Here is a 20,093-nt window from a genome sequence, read left to right on the forward strand (position 1 = left end):
TGTTTAATGCATACATTGGTAGAAACTTTTTAAAAAGTGCAGCATTCCCTGATTCCATATTTATCCCTCAAGGAAATGTGGTCAAATAGTGGAGCTTGAGACATGCTCAGGCTTGTTAGTGCAAAGTAGAAGGCCTGCATCTCTCCACAGAACACAAGAGTGCCTCCTTCTACTCCCAGCCTAGGAGAGAAGGAAGGGGAGGTCCAGAGGCGGGCACAGCTGACGAGACAGCAGGAAGGGGATGAGGAGTAACAGTACATAACCTCTCAGATCCCAGCAACCATGATTATGATAAATAGATTTACTTACATGACAGCATCTTAAGGCAATCTCCTTTAATTTAGCCTGTGGTTCATTCATCAGAGAAAAATTTCTTCCATTTTTAGAAGCCTCTGGTGAAGGTTTAGAGATACTGTTCCAAAGGAAAAATAAAAGGCAAACAATTTGGGGGGGGAGGGAAAAATTTTTAAACCATGATTTAGCTATACAGCAGATTACGAGGGAGAGGAAAAGAGATTAAAATGGTTCTTTCCCTCCTCCCTCTATGACTCAGAAATTAACCCTAAAAATAATGTTCATTCCAGTACGAGGAAGTTGAACGAAGACTCACATCTCCACATTGCAACTTCCGTGATGGCCTGGGAGAGGAAGGAAATGAAAGGCAGAGGGAGATACGGAATAGCTATTAAAAATAATCTGGGCCCTGGCTGGTGTGGCTCAGTCGGTTGGGCTTCATCCCACAAAGCAGAAGGTTGCTGGTTGGATTCCCGAGTCAAAGCACATGCCTGGGATGCAGGCTTGGTCCCCTGGGGGGGGTGTGAGAGCAGCTGAGCAGGTGTTTCTCTCATTAGTGTTTCTCTCTCTTCCTCCCTTCCCCTCTCTTGAATAAACAAACAAATAAATAAACAAATTTAAAAAGGAGATAATCTGGAAAAGACTACTTACTCAGAAATGGTGAGATGAAATTGAAGGCCAGTCTACCTGTGATGAAATAGGTATTTTCTGTTCTTGTCCTATTCTGAGCTATGTTGCATAAGCAAGAATGAAGCCTAAATTTGCCTTTTCATTCTTATCTCCTCTGAACTCTGCTGGTGATCCATATTTTACTCGCTCAGATGAATTCTCATCTTTCAACATCATACTCCTTTATATCAGCAACAGGAGGCTCCTTTTAAGGTGTTTCCTTTGTCACAATTTAAGTATGTTCATTTAAAACAAAAGCTATTTATTCTGAGAGTTTCAAGCTCACAAAAAAGTTGCACACATAGCATAATGAACTTGTTGGTTTTATCTGAACAATTTGAGAGTAAGTTGATAACATGATACCTGTGGTGGACATTGAGATGCATTGACCGGGCTGCCCTGTAAGGAAGGACTTGTCCCCCAGACGTGGGGACTGTGGTCAGCACACAGCTGCCAGTTTCCATTTCCCTCCTGGTTTCCCCCTCTGCCTCTTCTGCAGAGAGCCACGTTGCCCGAGGACAGGCCCCTTTCCCAGGTGACCCAAATTCAGTGACAGATCACAGCAAGGATAGAAAGGCCCGGCTGTTTCAGCCCCGTGCAGCACAACTTCCATGGGCCAGTTCTGCTCAAGAGCTCTCTCTGCGGTCAGCTGAGGCTATCGGCCCCCATCTCAGATAGGCTTCTTCCTCCGTCCAGTACTCTTTCTTTCCCCACCCATCCACAGATACTGATCCCAAGAGCTCCACCAAATAATTACCCTGAACACAAAGCCTACCTGAGTCTGCTTCCTGGAAAACCCAAACTGTTGGAGCCAGGAGAGGCCTGAGAGAACAGTTGACTGGAAGGGTTTTTCAGGCTGGATCACTTTAATGCCCAGCTGATGGGAGGACTTCGCCACTGGTGGTAGGTGGGGCGCAGATAGCCCCTTTCACAGGGTGCCAGCCAGTTATGAAAACTTTCACCAGTGGTGAGCTGAGATAGTTCACTAGTGAAGGAATGTATTAGCAGCACAATATATGATGGAAATAGTAACTACAACAACAATCGATTGGATGATTATTGCTTAGCTCTTTTGAAGCTCTAGGAAAAGAAAACAAAAAGCTAAGAGGGAGACTACTGGGCACCTGAAAACCAAGTGTGAAAGCTAGAGGGTCTCTGGTAGCATATAAAGAGGTTTTGTTACCTGCAGTGGGAGGGCGGAGAAAACCAAACTAGATGTTTAATGCACAAATTGCTGAAATTGCGGAATATTATTTGGCTATAAAAAGGAGTGAGACTCTGATACATGCTACAACACAGATGAACCTTGAAAACACTATGCTAATGTTTTCATGAAAGAAGACCATCATAGGAGGCCACATAAAGTATGTTCCATTTATATGTGTCCAGCATAGGCAAATCTATAGAGGCATACAATAAATTAGTCATTTCCAGGACTGTTGGTAGGGGAGGATAAGGAATGACTGCTAATTGGCACAGGGTTACATTTTGGGTGGATGAAAATATTCTGAAATAGATTGTGGTGATGGTTGCACAACCTTGTGAACACTCTAAAAAACACTGAGTTGTATACTTCAAAATGGTGAATTTTATGTATGTGAATGCTATCTCAATTTTTAAAAAAGAACTCACAGAAGTAGATGTGCTGGTGTGGATATACTCTGTAAAGCCAGAAAACTCACCAGATGACTGTTCCACAGGAGGACCTGCAGGGTACGCCACCTACCAAAGCAATAAACAACATTTTGGTGGGCCCTGGATGGTGCAGCTCAGTGAATTGAACACCACCCTGTGAACTGAGAGGTCACAGGTTTGATTCCCAGTCAGGGCACATGCCTGGGTGGTAAACCAGGTCCCAGGTAGGGGGTGTGCAAGAGGCAACCGATTAATGTTTGTCTTGAACATTAATGTTTCTCTCCTTCTCTTTCTCCCTTCTTTCCCTTTTCTCTAAAAAAGAAAGGAATGGATTGGTGAGAGGGCACCTGCATCACTATGAAATTCAGTGGTGGCTCACTTTTGCAGGCTGGACATGTTGGTAGGAGACGCCGTTGTCAAGCTGAGCTCCTATTGTCAGTGGAGATCATAGCCCAGAAGTAATTGAGCCGGATGACATCATGCACCTGTCATAAACCATATGGACATAATTATGATGATGAGTGGCAAGATCAAAGTGCCAACCAGGGGTACCTGACCTGCAGGGCATTATGGAGATATTTAATAAAACATGGTTCCACTTAGCCCTGGCAGGGTGGTTGGAGCATTATCCGTAAACCAAAATGTTGTAGCTTTGTTTCCTGGTCGGGGCACATGCCTGGGTTGCAGGGTGTATGATAGAGGCAACCAATCGATGTTTTCTCTCTCTCTCCTCCTCTCTCTAAAATCAATAATAAGAAATATCCTCAGGTGAGGATTTTAAAAAAACATTGTGTCACTTGATGAAAAATAGATGGACAACCTATAAGGGTACAATCAAAGAAAACAGGGTAAAGAGAATGGAAGTATTTGGGAGCAAAGCTTTTGTATACTTTTGAAATTAAACTGATGTTATTCTGAACTAGATTGTTAAGAATTACTAGTTAATTCACATGTATAAAGAACTGACAAGGGAATTAAAATGGTACATTGGAAAATATCTTTGCCCTGGCTGGTGTGGTTCAGTTGGTTGGAGTGGCATCCCATAACCAAAAGGTTGTGGGTTCAGCCCCCAGTCGGGGCACATACCTGGGTTGCATGTTCCATCCCCACCCAATCCAAACGCATACGAGAGGCAACTAATCGATGTTTCTGTCTTGCATCAATGTCTCTCTCTCTCTTCCTTCCTCTCTAAAAGCAATCTTTGAGTGAGGATTAAAATAATTTTTAAGGAAAATATCTTTTTAATACAAAAGAAGGCAACAATATAGAAATAGAAGGACAAAAGGATATGGCATATGGAGAAGAAAGCAAAATGGCAGATGTAAATTCCTCATGCATAAAACGACTCAGCCAGTTGATTTTGCCTCTGTCCCTGACCACACTGTTGCTGGCACAATGGATAAGCAAATAAAATAGCCATATCAGAAGAGACTGAGGCTATTCTGGGACCAACAGCATGGGTTCCCACTTATCAGGGTTGATCAAGTTATTGCCACAGGCAAATGTCCAACTTGACAGCAAAAGAGACCCAATACTGAGCTCCTGATACGACACCATTCCTCAAGAAGACCAACCCATCATTTGGTGGCAAGCTGACTATCTTGGGACCCTTCTAGCCTTAAAGGGTGGATTCGTTCTTACATGAATGGAGACATTCTGGGTAAGGGGCTTACATTCAGGCCTCACCCTTGGCTTGTACAATGTTTGATTCACCAGCAAGGGACCTTACATAATATTACATCAGACTAGGGGACCCAATTTAAAGCAAAGAAGGTATGAGAATGGACCCATGATATGGTATCTACTGGTAGTATCAGCTACTGCAGCTTCCTAATACTCCTGGCCTAAGAGAGCATTGAAATGTCTTCCTGAAAGCACAACTGAACTGTTAGCTCGAATGCAATGCTCTGTGAGTGCCATCTTGCAGGATACATTAAACATACCAAATCAAAGATCTTTATATGGTGCTGTGTCCCCAACAGGAAGAACACAGGGATGGGCAAAAGTAGGCTATAGTTGTTTGTATGGAAAAATAATACAATTAATAAATAAGACAAGAATAAACTTTGCATTTCGCACACTCATGACTATAAACCTACTTTTGCACACCCCTCTACATGAGTCTGAGAGCAAAATATGGAAGTAGGAGTGATCCTCTTTATCATCACTCCCAACGACCCCTTAGGGAATTTAAGCTTCCTGTTCCTGCTATTCAGGACTCTGCAGGGTTAGAGGATCTGATTTCTAAAAGGGGAATATTTCCACCAGGGGACGAGTGGGCTGAAAGTAGAGGAACAGTCTTGGCAGGAGTACTAACTCCAATCAGGAGGAGTTAGGTCTGCTATTGTACAACAAGGGTAGGGAAGAATATTTAGCACCTAAACAATCTACTTCGATGCTTCTTGTTAATTCTCTTGCTCCACTGCAATGGCGAATGGATAAAGGAGCAAGGACATGGCAACCAGGAACTCATACCTCTTTGGGATGAGAATCTAGATTATGTCCGCAGGTAAGTCAGCAAGGCCAAGAGAAGTGAGGCTGAAAAGAAGAGACATTTAGAAAGGCAGGAGGCTGTTAAGTTTTAACTGCAAATCTAAGAACAGCTGCAGTGATGAGGGCTTTTCTTCTAAGTTTCCCCAGGAGGAAAGGCTCATCAGAAACCTGGAGCAGCTGCTCCTCAGCATATACGGAAAAGTGGATCTGACAACAGCACAGGGAATGAACATGGAGGGAGATGAGCCACTGCAATTTCCCTTTGCAAAAGGACTTCTTGTCCCAGCTACTCGGAATACTGTCTGGCAGACAGCCTTCAGTTACCAGCTCCTACAGCTGCAGAGAGATGCCTCATCAAAGCTCACACACTCTTTGGGGGACAGCCCACATCCAATGACTAATCAAGGCATGGTTTTATTTTTTAAAGATTTTATTTATTTATTTTTAGAGAGGGGAAGGGAGGAAGAAAGAGAGGGAGAGAAACATCAATGTGTGGTTGCCTCTTGAGCACCCCTCACTGGGGACCTGGCCCACAACCCAGGCACGTGCCCTGACTGGGAATCAAACCAGTGGCCCTCTGGTTTGCAGGCCGGTGCTCAAACCACAGAGCCACACCAGCCAGGGCAAGGCATGGTTTTAGAGCCCAGACATGTCAGCCTGGTTTGGGACAATGCTGAAGAGCCATTTCATCTTCAGAGATCCTTGCAGGGTCAGTTGAGGCTGCTGGGCCTTCCTTACCGACAGCTTTCTTTTCCTTCCCCCTCAGCCTACTTCCCTCTCTTCCCTACCACAGGTGTTAATCTCAGAGGACCCCCTAGTAAACATCCTGGACACCAAACTCTGACTCAGAGTCTTCTTCCTGCAGAGCCTAAACTGTGAAAATGCCCCATCATCCCAAATACTTTCAGTGTGTGTTTCTTACTAATGGTAGCCTTCATCTACATAGCCCAGTCCAACTCTCAAAATCAGGAATTTAACATTGACATGTTACTGTCTAATCCTCAGTGGTTCCAATAGTGTTCTTACAGTAAAAGGTTCCTGCCCAGAAATTATGTATTGCATTTAATTTTGTCTATAGTATTCTTCAGTATTGAACAGTTCCCTAATCTTTACTTTCATGACCTTGACACTCTTTAAGATTACAGGCCACTTATTTTTGTAGAAAGTCCTTCATTTTGGGTTTGTCTGAGGCTTTTTCATGATCAGATTCAGGCTGTGCACCTTTGGTAGAACTGTTAGAAAAGTGGTCCATTGTTCTCATTGCCTCTTAGCAGGTGGCACAGGACTTTAATTTGTCCCACTACTGATGGTGTTAACTCGATTAAGGTGGTGTTCACCAGGCTTTTCCACTCTAAAGTTACTCTTTCTCTGCCTTGATAAGTATTTTGTTAGGGAAATACTTTGAGGCTATGTAAATATCCCATTGTTCACCAAACTTCTTATTTTTATGTATTTAGATTCATGTTGGCTAGCTAAGGAATTCTTATTTTACTCAATGGATTATAATCCATTACTGTCATTATTTTGATACTCTAATTGTTCCACATTTGGTCAGTGGAATCTCCTTCAAATTGGTTTCTTTATCCTTTCAACATGTCCCCATCATTCTTTTTATTTTTTCTGGTTTGCTCCTCAAGGTTGTCCAAAATTATTTTGTATTTTCTCTGCCCTAATCCTGGAAACAGCCATTTCTCCAAAGAGTTCTTGCTCCTTTGGGGGGAGAATGGCATTTAGAAACTAAGATCTCAGCCCTGACTGGTGTGGCTCAGTGGACTGAGTGATGGCCTATGAACCAGAGGGTCACTGGTTTGATTCCCAGTCAGGGCACATGCCAGCGTTGCAGGCCAGGTCAGTAACCTGATATTTCACACATTGATATTTTTCTTCCTACCTCCTTTCCCCTCTCTCTAAAAATAAATAAATAAAATCTTTAAAAAAATAAAATAAAGTCTTTAAGAAAAAAAGAAACTAAGATCTCAGTCCTAGGTGTTCTCATTATACTGAGGTGTCATTGTTCTCAGGGCCTTACAGTGAACAGAGCTAGGGCTGTTCTGAAATATATGTATGTATGTTGAATAAATACATATGTGTATTTCATATATGCTTACAAAAGCACACATTTACTTCTGTATTTATTTCTATATCTATCTATATATTGAAAATCATGGGTTTATGCCAACTATTTTTTTTTTAGAGAGGGGAAGGGAGAGAGAAAGAAAGGGTGAGAAACATCAATGTGTGGTTGCCTCTTGCACACCTCCTACTGGGGACCTGGCCTGCAACCCAGGCACATGCCTTACACTGGGAATCGAACCAGCAACCTTTTTTTTTTTGCAGGCCGACCGACACTCAATCTGCTGAGCCACATGAACCAGGGCCCAACTAATTTATTCTTGTTTTTTCACTTTTCATATATGTAACTACTATCTCCACCAGTGAGAAACCTGATTCCCATTATCTTTAACATGACCGCTTACTCATGATCAAATCTTCTGTACACAATATCCTGTGATTGTCCCTTACCCCCAGTCTGGACAAGCTCCTCACCCTCCATTGAGCTGCTGTTCTGCCCAGGTACCTTCTGCATCTTGTTGGGCTCCAATGCCTTGAGCTGGACCACCCCCTGCATAGTCACCCTCCTCACCCTGGTCTGACCCCCTGTGCCAGATGGCCTTCCTTCATGGATGCCATAGTCACCCATCTTGATCTCAGCACCCCTGATACACCTCCTCTCTTCCTCTCCCCTTTCCCTGCCCAATGTGGATAGCAATCTCACCCCCACTGGACTTCAGTGCCTGGCACCAGGATGCCCTCTGCAGAAACTCCTTTCTCACTCTGCTCAGGATACCACACTAGTATCCCCCTCCATGCAGAGACCCCTCTTCATCCCAGTCAGATCATACAGATGTCCTTCTCATCCTGCTTGGGCTCTGACACCTGCGCCAGGATGACTTCTCTTCAGATGCCCTCCTCATACCTCTTGACCACCATGGCTTCACACCCGTACCATAGACACCTACCTTGCATGGCCCCAACAGTGGTCTTTGGATTGATTTGTTCAGGAAGGGGATGGCAGAGAATGGGAAGGTGGAGGAAGAAGTGCCAGACCATTACTTCATTTCTGAGTTCATTTTTAATAGAATCATTTTTCTGAGATTCACTTGCATTTTGTTTTTGGCTAGATCTATTTCTGTCATCGTGTCTGTTGAAGTCGTGTGTGCTCCGAGAGCCCAAGCTGCCTGCTCAGCCCATTTTTTTTAAATCTATGATGGCTACCATCTCATTTACCAGAACCATTATGGCTCACACAGGTCAATACATAACAGGTCAATACATACATTCGGGTTTAGCAACCTGAGTTTTCATCAGGTTGCTAAAAATTCCCTTCTCTTACCATGCTTTTCAGTTGGGTTTTCAGGATAATATGTAGATGGGGCATGCGTATATGGGAAAGGGTATCTTGCTTCAATATTTTCAACTTCTCTTGCATTTCATTTATTCTCCTATGAGGACTCTGTTAATCTTGCTAGGTTAGTTTAAATAGGACCTCAGTTGACCCTAACTTTGTTAGAATTTTTCCCATAGGGATTTACTTCAAATGTCCTAAAGTTTTATAGATCTCAGATCTCACTAAGAATGGATTTAGTCACTTCTCTTAAAATGTGTCCAAGCTGTTCTACCTGTGTGCCCTTATTCATCCTGTGCTCCTGCCTGGTCCATCCTCTCACTGCTTCTCTGAAAGTCAAAGACCTACATCCTGCAAGGTACACTTCACTTTGCTACCTCCCACCCAAGTTTTTGCCAATATTCTGGGCTCTGGACCCCCAGAGAATATTGTATGTGTCCATAACATATATCTGTTCCTGACATATTCTGATTATTGTTCCTAGGAGACTGGAAACTAGTTCCTTGGGTATAAGAACTATTTCTTTTTCATCTCTTTACTCCCTAGAGGCCTTGCACATGGTAGAGGCACTACACATATTTGTTGAATTAAAACATAACAAAGGCTTATATATTTTTACACAATGGAATACTATTTGGCTGTAGAAAAGAAGAAAATTTCACCTTTTGTGACAGTGTGGATGGACCTAGAGAATATTGTGCTAAGTCAAATAAGCCAGTCAAGAAAAGACAAATACCATATGATTTCACTCATGTGTGGAATCTAATGAACAAACTGAACTAACAAGCAAAACAGAGATGGGCTCACAAATGGGGAGCAGGATGAGGGCTAGTGGGAGGGGAGAGGTTAGCGGGTGGAGGGATCGAGCAAAAAGGAAAAAGGACTCACGGACATGGACAACAGTGTGGTGATCGGTGGGGGGAGGGGTATAAGGGGGCTAAATGTAACGGGACAAAATACAGTAAAGATTTAAAAATGAAACATAATAAAAGTTTATATATTTGTTATTAATTTTTCCTTACATAGTACACTCTTCAAAACCCAACTTCCTAAATATTCTACCTGACACCTAAATATTCTACCTCAAAAGCAAGAAAGACCTTTACTTTTATTACCTGAAGGGCAAAGGAGTGAAGGTGTTTACCTTTTTCCAACATGATGCAATGGGTTGGGTTAGTATACCAAGAGATAAAAAAATCAATTCTCAAAGCAAACTTATATTTGCCTATGGAAGCTTATATTTTTATCCTGCCCAAATGGTACACCATTTGGAAGCTATTAGATATTGACAGTGTCTCTAGAACATATGTATTACTTTTCACAGTGAATAAAATCAAAATTTTCACTTAAAGAGAGATGGCCCCAATTCATCACTCCCCCTGGGGATTATGTAACTACCGTAGGAGACCAATCTTTTTTAATTAAAAAAATTAGATTTTATTTATTTATTTTTAGAGAGGAGAAGGGAGGGAGAAAGAGAGGGCGAGAAACATCAGTCAGTGGCCTCTCCCACACTCCCAAGCAGGGACCTAGCCCACAACCCAGGCATGTGCCCTGACTGGGAATTGAACCAGTGACCTCTTGGTTCGCAGGCCAGCACTCAGTCCACTGAGCCACACCAGCCAGGGCCTGACTTGTTTCTTTTGTGTCAGTCTTAGACTGGACTCTCATAATCTGTTCCAAAGTGGGCATTATACAAAAACTCAGGCTGCTTTGTCATATTTCCCCCTCTATTTTAACTGCTTATTGCAAGGGCAATCATTAGATTGTAAATTCTTTGACTCAGAGATATCTTCTATTTTGTAGTCTTCTTTTATGTATGATAATAGCACACTTTAGATGTGCAATGAATTATTTCACCAAGTGAGTCTTAAGCGTGCTTCACTTCCTAGGCTGTCACCAGTAATCTTGTGTTCACTAGCCCAAAATATGAACTTTCTGTGTTCTTCCCCTCATGCTTGATCCTCCAGAAGAATGTTAAGCTTCTCTTTCCCTTTTTTTGACACCTTTTAACTGTGCTTTTATTCACCCTGGCTGGATCAAAATGTACTTGTTTTAAGGATCCTATAAACACAGAGTGACCACTGACTAATACGGGACATCAGCCACCCCTCTCACCAGCTTCTCTTTCTTTGAAATTGGAAGAACTGAGTAGAGAAAGAAGGGTTGGGGGCCGTGAAGGGTTTTTCCTGCATACTGATAGAACTCTTTCTGACAGTTATCTGGGGTAGGCTGAATCAGTGAACATTTTGTCCATATATACTTGCCTATCTGTCAAATTATTTTCTCAGGATAAATTTCTAGACACAGATATGTTGAATCAAAGAGTATACCCATTTACAATTTAGACAGATAATGCCAAATTGTTTTTTTTAAGACTTTATTTACTCTTTAGAGAGAGGGGAAGGGAGGGGAAAGACAGGGACAGAAACATTGATGTGTGAGAGAAGCATCAATTAGTTGTCTCTTGCGCATCCCCAAATGAAGAACCTGACCCACGATGTGGGCATGTGTTCTGACTGGGAATCAAACCAGTGACCTTTCGGTTTGCAGGCTGGCACTCAATGCACTGAGCCACACTGGCCAGGGCCAGATTGGCCTTTCAAAAAGATTGTCTCATTTTTATACTCCCTTCACTAGTATATGATAATGCTCTGAAAAACATAATCTTAAATAATTACATATCATTTCAGTTTATGGATGTCTGATAATTTATTTGTTCAACTCCCTACTATGGTGTTTCCAGTATTTCTCATTTCTATAAATAATGCTATAATAAATACCCTTATACATCTTCATGTGAATATCTTTGAGATAAATTCTTTGATGTTGAGTTACAGAGTCAAAGATAAGAGTGTTTTTATGACATTCTGATATATACTATTTACTTCAGATCAATACTTAGAACTTAAAGTTGTTTTAAAAATTTACTTGATGCTGAATAGAAAAATATTTCTAATGAATAATATAGTTTTTGGAAATAGAGGCTTATGGAGTTTAAAAAAAAACTTTAGACTGTTTTCCCTTTAGTTACTTCTTTGGTATTTTAGGCCCAGGATTCTAGCTTATTCCCCCATCTGAATTTTGTTCCTGTTTTAAGTAGCAGATAAAAGGTATGTGTATGTGCCTTTGCATGTTGGAAAGTTAAATGTATCCATACATCGATATGAATCATTATTAACACAAAATGACACACCTATTTAAGGTAAGGGATTAACCCTTAATGAGTAAGAAAATAAACTGCAGTCAAGGAAATAAAATCTTCATTTAGCTCTTCAGGGAAAGTTCCTTTTATGGAGCTGGAGGAAAAAATTGACATTTTCCCAAAAGGTAACAGTTAAAGTGCATTGCTTATCAGTAGATAACAAAAATCAGAGTACCTGTAGCTGAAAAATAATTTCCTCAGTGTTGACCAGTCTTAAAAGTACTGCTTTTTTTTTCAATTGGGAAAAAAGAGAAACCAAAAACAATACTTTCAAGTTTTGTTGCAAGAAGTGTTTTGATTACCATCTAAAGTTAGTCAGATATTCAAATCTCTTCTTCACACCACCGCCTCTCTGCTGAGCCAATTTTTTGCTGAGGAAAATTGGCAAGGGGGTGGTTTTGTGTGTGTGTGTAATTTTGGGTGTACTATCACCCTCTTGTGGTCTTTAGCCATATTACCATTAAGGGTTTTGATGCCCCAGTGGGGTTTTTTGTTTTGTTTTGGGGGGTTTTTTGCAGTTGGAAGCGTGACTACAGTGTATCTCCTGTAGAAGTCCCTCTATAATGACATATGCTAAGAGTCAGATTTGGTCAGCATGCTCAGGGCTCCCACCTGCGTGAGATGTTATTGCTGCATTGATGCTGTGTTCTCATGTGGTTCTACAGTGTCAGATGGAAACCAGATTTATCAGGGGAATCACTAAGTTATACAATGCCCAATCACTGGGTTATACCCCTTAAACTAACATAATATTGTATATCAACTGTCATTGAAAACAAAAGAAATTTTAATAAAATAAAAATTTGAAATTTGTTTATCAAAAATAAAATTAAATAACTAGTTGAATAAGGATATCTGGTAAAGATATTTAATCCAAGTGATTTGGTTGTAAAGTGAAATTTTCACTTTGTAAAATATTTGAATGTATTGGGGTGACATTAATAAAAGGATATCAATTTTAGCTGTGCAATTTTATAACACGTCATCTGTATATCCCATTGTGTGCTCCTCATCTCGTCTCCTTCCCTCACCACTTCTCTCCCCTCTACCCTCTTTTATCTCTCTCCTCCCTCTCCCTCTGATAATCACTGCACTGCTGTTTACGAGTTTTGTGGGTTTTTTTTTTTTGCTTAACCCCTTCATTTTTTTTCACCCAGCCCCACAACCTCCTTCCCACTGAGAGCTTCAAATTTTTAGTTTTTGTTTTACGCTTGAGCTGAATCTGTTTTAGTGGTTCCTTTTGATGTGTAAGAGTATTGGCTGGCAGGGAAGTCTATAAAATCTTTTTTTTTTTCTGTCTCATTGGTTAAACTGTTGGTTTTCCCCTTTTTCTTTCAATAGTCCCCTATCTTAGTACAATTTTATTATGCTCTTTTTTCAAAAATGCCTTTTCTATCCTGTTCTCTTGTGGATGGTTCCTCCTTTCCCTTTGTCTTCTTCGTTAATTTTTTTCTTCTTTTCTCCCCATCCTCCCGCTTTTCATTTTCAGTTTCTTTGGTATCCCTGGTGCACGTCACTTACTTATTCAGCTTCCTCTACTAACACCCACACCCAAGGCAGCCCGCCCTCCCCTTTCTTTGTCCTCCTTTTTTGTTCCTTCCAATTCCTTCCCCCAGAAGTTGATGTTCCGGCTCAGTAGTGTTGAGTGCACTGACCTCATCCGGTCTGCTGTTTAGGTCTTTTAAGGACACAGCTCTCTCGTAACCCTTGAGTTTCCGGGAGGAACCTAAATCCTCCCTGTCCAAGGAAGCCAGTCCCTATGTTTAGCGATAGATTTAAGAGGAAAGGTTTCAAAGAGACAACCTTTGCTTCAGTCCTAAGAAATAGTTTCTGACTCATTACCTTTTGATCTTTTTTCTCAACACAAGTGCAGATTTTCATAGGACGTGTACTGGGACATTTCCAAGTCCATATTTGCCTGTCCAAACTCATATTTGCACAGAGAACAATTATGTAGCCGTGCTTTGGAGCTGACATTTGAATCTCATGAAAGTGAGTTAGATTAATAATAATGAGAGGAAAGAAATTTTGTGGAAAGACTTATTATCATTTTGGGAAACAGTTTAAATTTTATTATAAGGTGTTTATTTGATAGCCTGAAAACTCTTCCACAAGGTAACCAGTTTTACATGTAAATAGTTTTTGTCACTCCAGCTGAGTAAACAGAGCTCCTGTAGAAAAATAATTATTTGAGGACCACCATAGATAATGACAATAGCAACAACTTTCATTTGTTAATCCAAGAACCCCAGATTTACACATTCTTCAAATCTGAACATGTCTATAGTTATAAAATCTTAGATACCAAATTAGTAAGAAAAATATAGTTGAAGAATATACATACTCCCAAAAGAAGGGTTTCTCCTCTCCTATTCTAAAACTGATCCATGTTCATTGTAGAAAATTTAGAAAACAGAAAAGAAGAAAATCTCAGCATCCAGAGTTAAATAGGCAGTACTGACATTTTGGTATCTATCTTTTCACTACTTTTAAATTTAGTTTTGGGAGAAGGGTTTGCAGGAACAAGTATAAAGGACACATGGACAAAAACAAGCCGGGGGCGGGGTAGGGGTGGAAACAGGAGGGAGGTGGGAGGGCTGGGGGGTTGACTGGGATGGGGGTAAAAGGCAGAAAACTACTTGAACAACAATTAAAAAAATAAAATAAATTATTTTAAAAATTAGTTCTGCATTCAGTTACATGGGACAAAATTCAAATAGCACAAAAAGGTACACAATGCCAAGTGACATTTCTCTCCTACTGCCTTCCGGTCCCCTAGCTCCTCCCCTCTGGGGCAGCCGTGTTTCCAGCTTCTGCTGCAGTCTCCCAGAGGTAGTCTAGCCATTTCCACGTCACGCATACACACTTACATTTCAATGGCAGCTTTATACACACGCTAATCAGAATGTTTTTTCTCCATAGGTACCTTGAATCCTTCCATAGCAAGACGTGAAAACATTCCTTGTTAAAATCATGAGTGTGTGTGACATTATAAAAGTTAAGTATTACTACTACACTTAAAATATTCAGTGTTTACTATACTATGACTAAGCAAGTTTCAATAGCTTTGTGACCTATGGCAAAGCCACTTAGCTTCTCTGTGCTTCCTTCTGGTTCTTCAAGTATAAAATAGGAACATAATAGGATCTATCTTAGAGGCCTGTTGTGTGGATTGAGTAAGTTAGTTCTGGCCCACAGGCCCTTATCCACAACTCTGAGATCCATATAGCTCTAAAATGGAAAATTCTTTCATAATTAATTTTATGGCAAATGCTGCCTGGAATGACCTAAAGTTATTTAAAGTTTTGTGTATCCCTTTTAGTTTGTATTTTCATACATTTTACCATAGAAATTTAATTTTGGTTATAGGGTACTGCTCAGACATGACTGGATATGTTAAATAATAAAGACTATGTGTATGTACTGTTTTACCTTTCTAAAGTCTGGGAAAAGTTCTGACTTTTGAAACACATACAGCTCCATGGTTTTTGGATTACAGACTGAGGACCTATATATAAAAAGCACTTACCACAGCGCCTGGCACAAGGTATTATCAGTTATCAGTATCAGCTTAACCACACAGTATGCTGTCTGCACATTCATCTTGTTTTTCTTGGAGTTAATAATTACCTTGGTTTTCTGTTTGCTTAGTTTTAATGTGTCAGCTACAAATTTTTATATGCTCATCACAAAAAATACTCATTCAGAATATTCAAACATATCAAATATAAATATACAAAACTAAAAGTGTGTGTATAAATGTATGTATGTTTATAAATACAGTGTATTCTGTTATTGTCTCATCTTCTGCCAAAATGCAAGTTTCTGAGAACGGACAGTTGGTCTATTTTATTCTCTGTTGTATCCAGTGCCTAGATCAGTTTCTGACACAGAGAAAGCACTAAAACCTCTTTGATGAGTAAACATAGCAGGTATCTAATAGTTCGTTTCCTACTTAGCCTGCTTGCTCTTGGAACTTCTGTGCTCTTGCTCCAACCTGGACCAGTGCCCTCTAAGCCTGCAGGCCCAACTATCATCCTGCTAATTTTTTTTGTCTCTTTCCAATCTTGGGTTTCCTTCCTCAAAAACTTTTCTTTTTCTCGGTTTAGTCCCTCATTCTCATGGACTACAATTCATAGACTGTAAAATTTCTGAGTAACTATCCCAATTGGTATTGCTGCGTAACAAACCTCCTTGAAACTTAGAGGCCTTATGCCACAACACCCATTACTGTCTCCTGGTTTCTGGGAGGCAGAAGTAGGGGAAAGGCTCAGCTGGGCATTTGTGGCCTGGGGCCTCTCACTGAGGTTGCATTCAGACTGGAGGGGGAAGGCCAAAGGCCAAGCGTCTGCAGCCCCTGGGGCTGTCAGCATTCTGCACAGACTCAGGGCCTCTCCACTTCGTCTCTCAGTGTGGTCTACCTGGGCTTCTTCAAAGAATCACAGCCTCAGGGCAGTTACAGCGCTCACATAGGTGCAGGCTTCTGCCCAATATCACGATTCTTCCCTTGTCCTTAATGATAATTTGATGGGTATAGAATTCTAGTTTGGATCATTTTTCTTGATGATTTTGTTTTCTAACAATTCTTCATTGTTTTCTAACTTTCAGAATTGTTAAGTCCAATGTCATTTTAATGCCAGATTCTTTCTCAGCTGACTTTTCTCTTTAGAAGTTTTTAAATGTGCTTTTTATCCCCAGTGTTCTGAAACTTCATGTGAATAAGGAAATAGATTTGATAAACTAACTGAAGTCTCTAACTGAATTCCACTAACTTGGTGGAATTTTATGTTCTGCTCAATTTTATGTCCTGAAAACTGGGTTCCCTCCCGTTACTTCATCAATCTAGCTTGAATTATCCTATATGTCTTAGTCTCTCTGGGCTGCTACAACAAAATACCACTGACTGGGTAGTTTATAAGTAGTAAAAATTTATTTCTCACAGTTCTGGAGGCCAGAAGGTCCAAGAACAAGGGGCCAGTATAGCTGCATTTTAGTGAGAGGTGCTCAAAGCCAGCCTCTCCTGTGTCCTCACAGCTAGAAGTGCTAGACAGTTCTTTGATAAGAGCACTAATCCTATCCATGAGAGCTCCACCCTCATGACCTAATCATCTCCCAAAGGCCTTACCTTCTACTACTATCACTTTGGTATTAGGATTACAACATGAATTTTGAGGGGAGCACACATCCAGACCATAGCACTGTCTAAGCAACCTTACCTGACTAATCCCCATTCATAATGATCATTTTCTGATTTTCCATTCTTCAGCACCTGCACATAGTTTATAATTTACTTCTGAAACTACAATTCTTTAGATATGTTAGGCTGTTTCATTTCTCCCAAAACTCTTTTCCATATATAAACAAATCAAGTTTGCCATTATCTTTATATTCCTATTTTTTATATCCCTATAGCACCCATTGCAAAGGCCCAATTCAGAAAAGAATCTAAGGCAGACTTTGAGTGAATAAAGGCTTGGCGTCTGCCCAGAAATGAGCTGCACCCCACTGTTTACTGCAGGACTTTTCTCTTCCTTTCTTTAATTCCAATCAACCTGCCCCTTCCAAAGACTAGTTCCTTCTACAGTACGCAGAAATAAGTCACGTGATTCTCTTACAGAGTGGCAGTTTACCATAAATGGAGTGCATTTTCAGTTAATGTATTATTTAATCAAGCTGTTGATTTTTTTAAGTCTTTAAAATATTATACAAATCTAGCCCTGGTTGCTATGGCTCAGTGGATTGAGTGCCAACCTGCAAACCAGAAAAGGTCCTGGGTTGGAATCCCAATCCGAGCACATGGCTGAGTTGTGGGCTGGGGCCTCTCCCTGAGGCTGCATTCAGCTGGGGGTGTGCAAGAGGCAACCGATGGATGTATTTCTCTCACAGTGATGCTTCTCTCCCTCCTTCTCCCTCCCTGTCCCTCTCCCTAAAAATGAATAAATTAAAAAAAGATATTGTACAAACTTAAAAACACGTATTCCTATTTTCCTACTTGATATGAGTACATATTTTATGAGTTTAAAAGTACTTTTGCTACATTGTAAGAACACAATGGATACGCTGTGTTGTAATGTAAGCAATTAACCTAGCTGAATCTCTGTCCTTTGACTGGAATATCGTGGTGCCTCACAGGTCACTGTTCTGAGGATCTCTGTTCCTGTTATGAAGGCAGAACATGGGGGACAAAAGACAACCTCTCGAAAGCCAGGAAACAAGAGAAAGTTACCCTGGAGTTGTTTTATTCAATCTTACACACCTAATACATGAAATTCTTCACCCCTGAGAGGAAATCAAGAAATTACCTTGCCCCGACCAGTGTGGCTCTGTTGGTTGGGCATCATCTTGCAAAGCAAAAGGTTGCCAATAGGTTTCCAGTCAGGGCACATGCTTGGGCTGCAGGTTCCCAGAAAAGATATGTACTTGTACCATCATTTTTTTTCTTGCTCACATCAATGTTTCTCTCCTCTTTCTTGCCCTCTGTTTCCTTCTCTCTAGAAATAAATACATACATAATCTTAAAATAGATATATTATCTTGCCCTGACTGGTGTGGCTCAGTGGACTGAGCAAGTGCTGTGAACCAAAGGGTCACTGGTTTGATTCCCAGTCGGGGCATATGCCTGGGTTGCAGGCCAGGTCCCCAGTATGGGGCACGTGAGAGGCAACTGCACATTGATATTTCTCTCCTCTTCCCCCTTGTCTAAAAATGAATACATAAAATCTTAAATATACATATATATATATATATATATATATATATATATATATATATATACTCTTTTAACACCTTATACTTGGTGTTAGTCAAACACAAACCCAATAGGATAAACTTTTCTATCTCTGCTAGTAAACGAAAAGGTTATTCTAACACTCTATACATCAATGAAAGTGATCTGGGTGTGATCTCAGGCAAGCTACATTGGAAAACAATTGTGATTGATTTAGCTGAAATCTAATTGATTATATTATATCCCATCTGAAGAACGACAATGAATAGGTCAGCATGATGTGTGGTAAAAACAAAAAATATATATCAAAGTACTAGAAATTATTTGCTTTGAATTATCCATGTGGGACAAACACACTAATTCTGCTACCCATGATATGGGCACAGTGCGTCAGCATGCCTCACTGTAATTCAATTTAAGATTTAATCAATGCACGTTTCAAGGCTAGTACTTTATTTTTTTCTACTTTATTTTTATTTTCGACACTATTAGAATTGCCCCCCCCCCCGTTTCCTCCCTTTTTGCCCCCCTCCACCCAGCCCCTCCCTTCCCTCTGGCCATCACCAGGTGGTTGTCTGTGTCTAAGGGCTATGCATACAAATCATTTGGTTAATCCCTTCTCCCTCATCCAGTCCCCTCTCCCCCCTCTCCTCTGACAGCTGTCAGTCTGTCCTCTGTAAGGGACAGTACTCAAGTGAAAATAAAACTGAATCTCAATCAAATAGGATAGTTGTTTTTCCAGTATTCCACAAAGTTTTTGTATTTTTTAAAAGGTTTTATTTATTTTTAGAGAGGGGAGGGGAGAAAGAGGGAGAGAAACAGCAATATGTGGTTGCCTCTTGTGCGCCCCCTGCTGGGGACCTGGCTCGAAACCCCATGTGCCCTAACTGGGAATCGAGCCTGGGACCTTTTGGTTCAAAGTCCACTGAGCTACACCAGCAAGGTCCAGTATTCCACAAAGTTTTAAAGTGATCCCATCTACCTACTCTTACATCACCCACTTTATACACAACAACTCTAGGACTGATGACAACATACCAAGTTCCATTTCTTTCCCATTGGAACCCTGCCAGGCACTCTGATTTGCAACAAAAATATATCTCATAACCTCCAAACTAAAAACCCATGTTACTTGTCCAAGGTCAAATCCTCATAGTGGCTTAATTAGGTAATAATTTAACACAGGATGTACACTTTTAAAGAAAAATTGAAGCTTTTGAAAGAGACCCAGTTTTTGAACCTATGCAAGCCACTTCATTTTATTTTGAGCTTCTGTAAGGCAAGATGATTTACCCATTACTGTCTGATTTTCTAGCATACAACTGTGGTCATGTTTTCTAGAAAAGCAAACTTTTTCTCTGCAAAATAAACAAGCCAATGGACCCCTCCGAAGTGTTTCAGTGGTAATTTATAATCCATTAGCAAATCATGAAACCAATTTAGTGGGTGCATTCCCTGCCAGCATTAAAAATAAAACAAAAAAGGCGATGTGGAATAAAATAAAGGAGAATAGGAAATCTTAGATTGCATCTTACAGAAAGGAAAGTATTATTTTGTGAAATATTTATTTCAATATTTTTCATAATGTGTGTACTGCATTAGAAAGGAATTTTAAAAAATCCTCCTTTGAATACATGTTTATTGATTCTAGAGAGAAGTACGGA

Source organism: Artibeus jamaicensis, unplaced genomic scaffold (assembly GCF_021234435.1).
Source record: "Artibeus jamaicensis isolate MK-2021 breed Jamaican fruit bat unplaced genomic scaffold, CSHL_Jam_final contig_548, whole genome shotgun sequence".
NCBI lineage: Eukaryota > Metazoa > Chordata > Mammalia > Chiroptera > Phyllostomidae > Artibeus > Artibeus jamaicensis.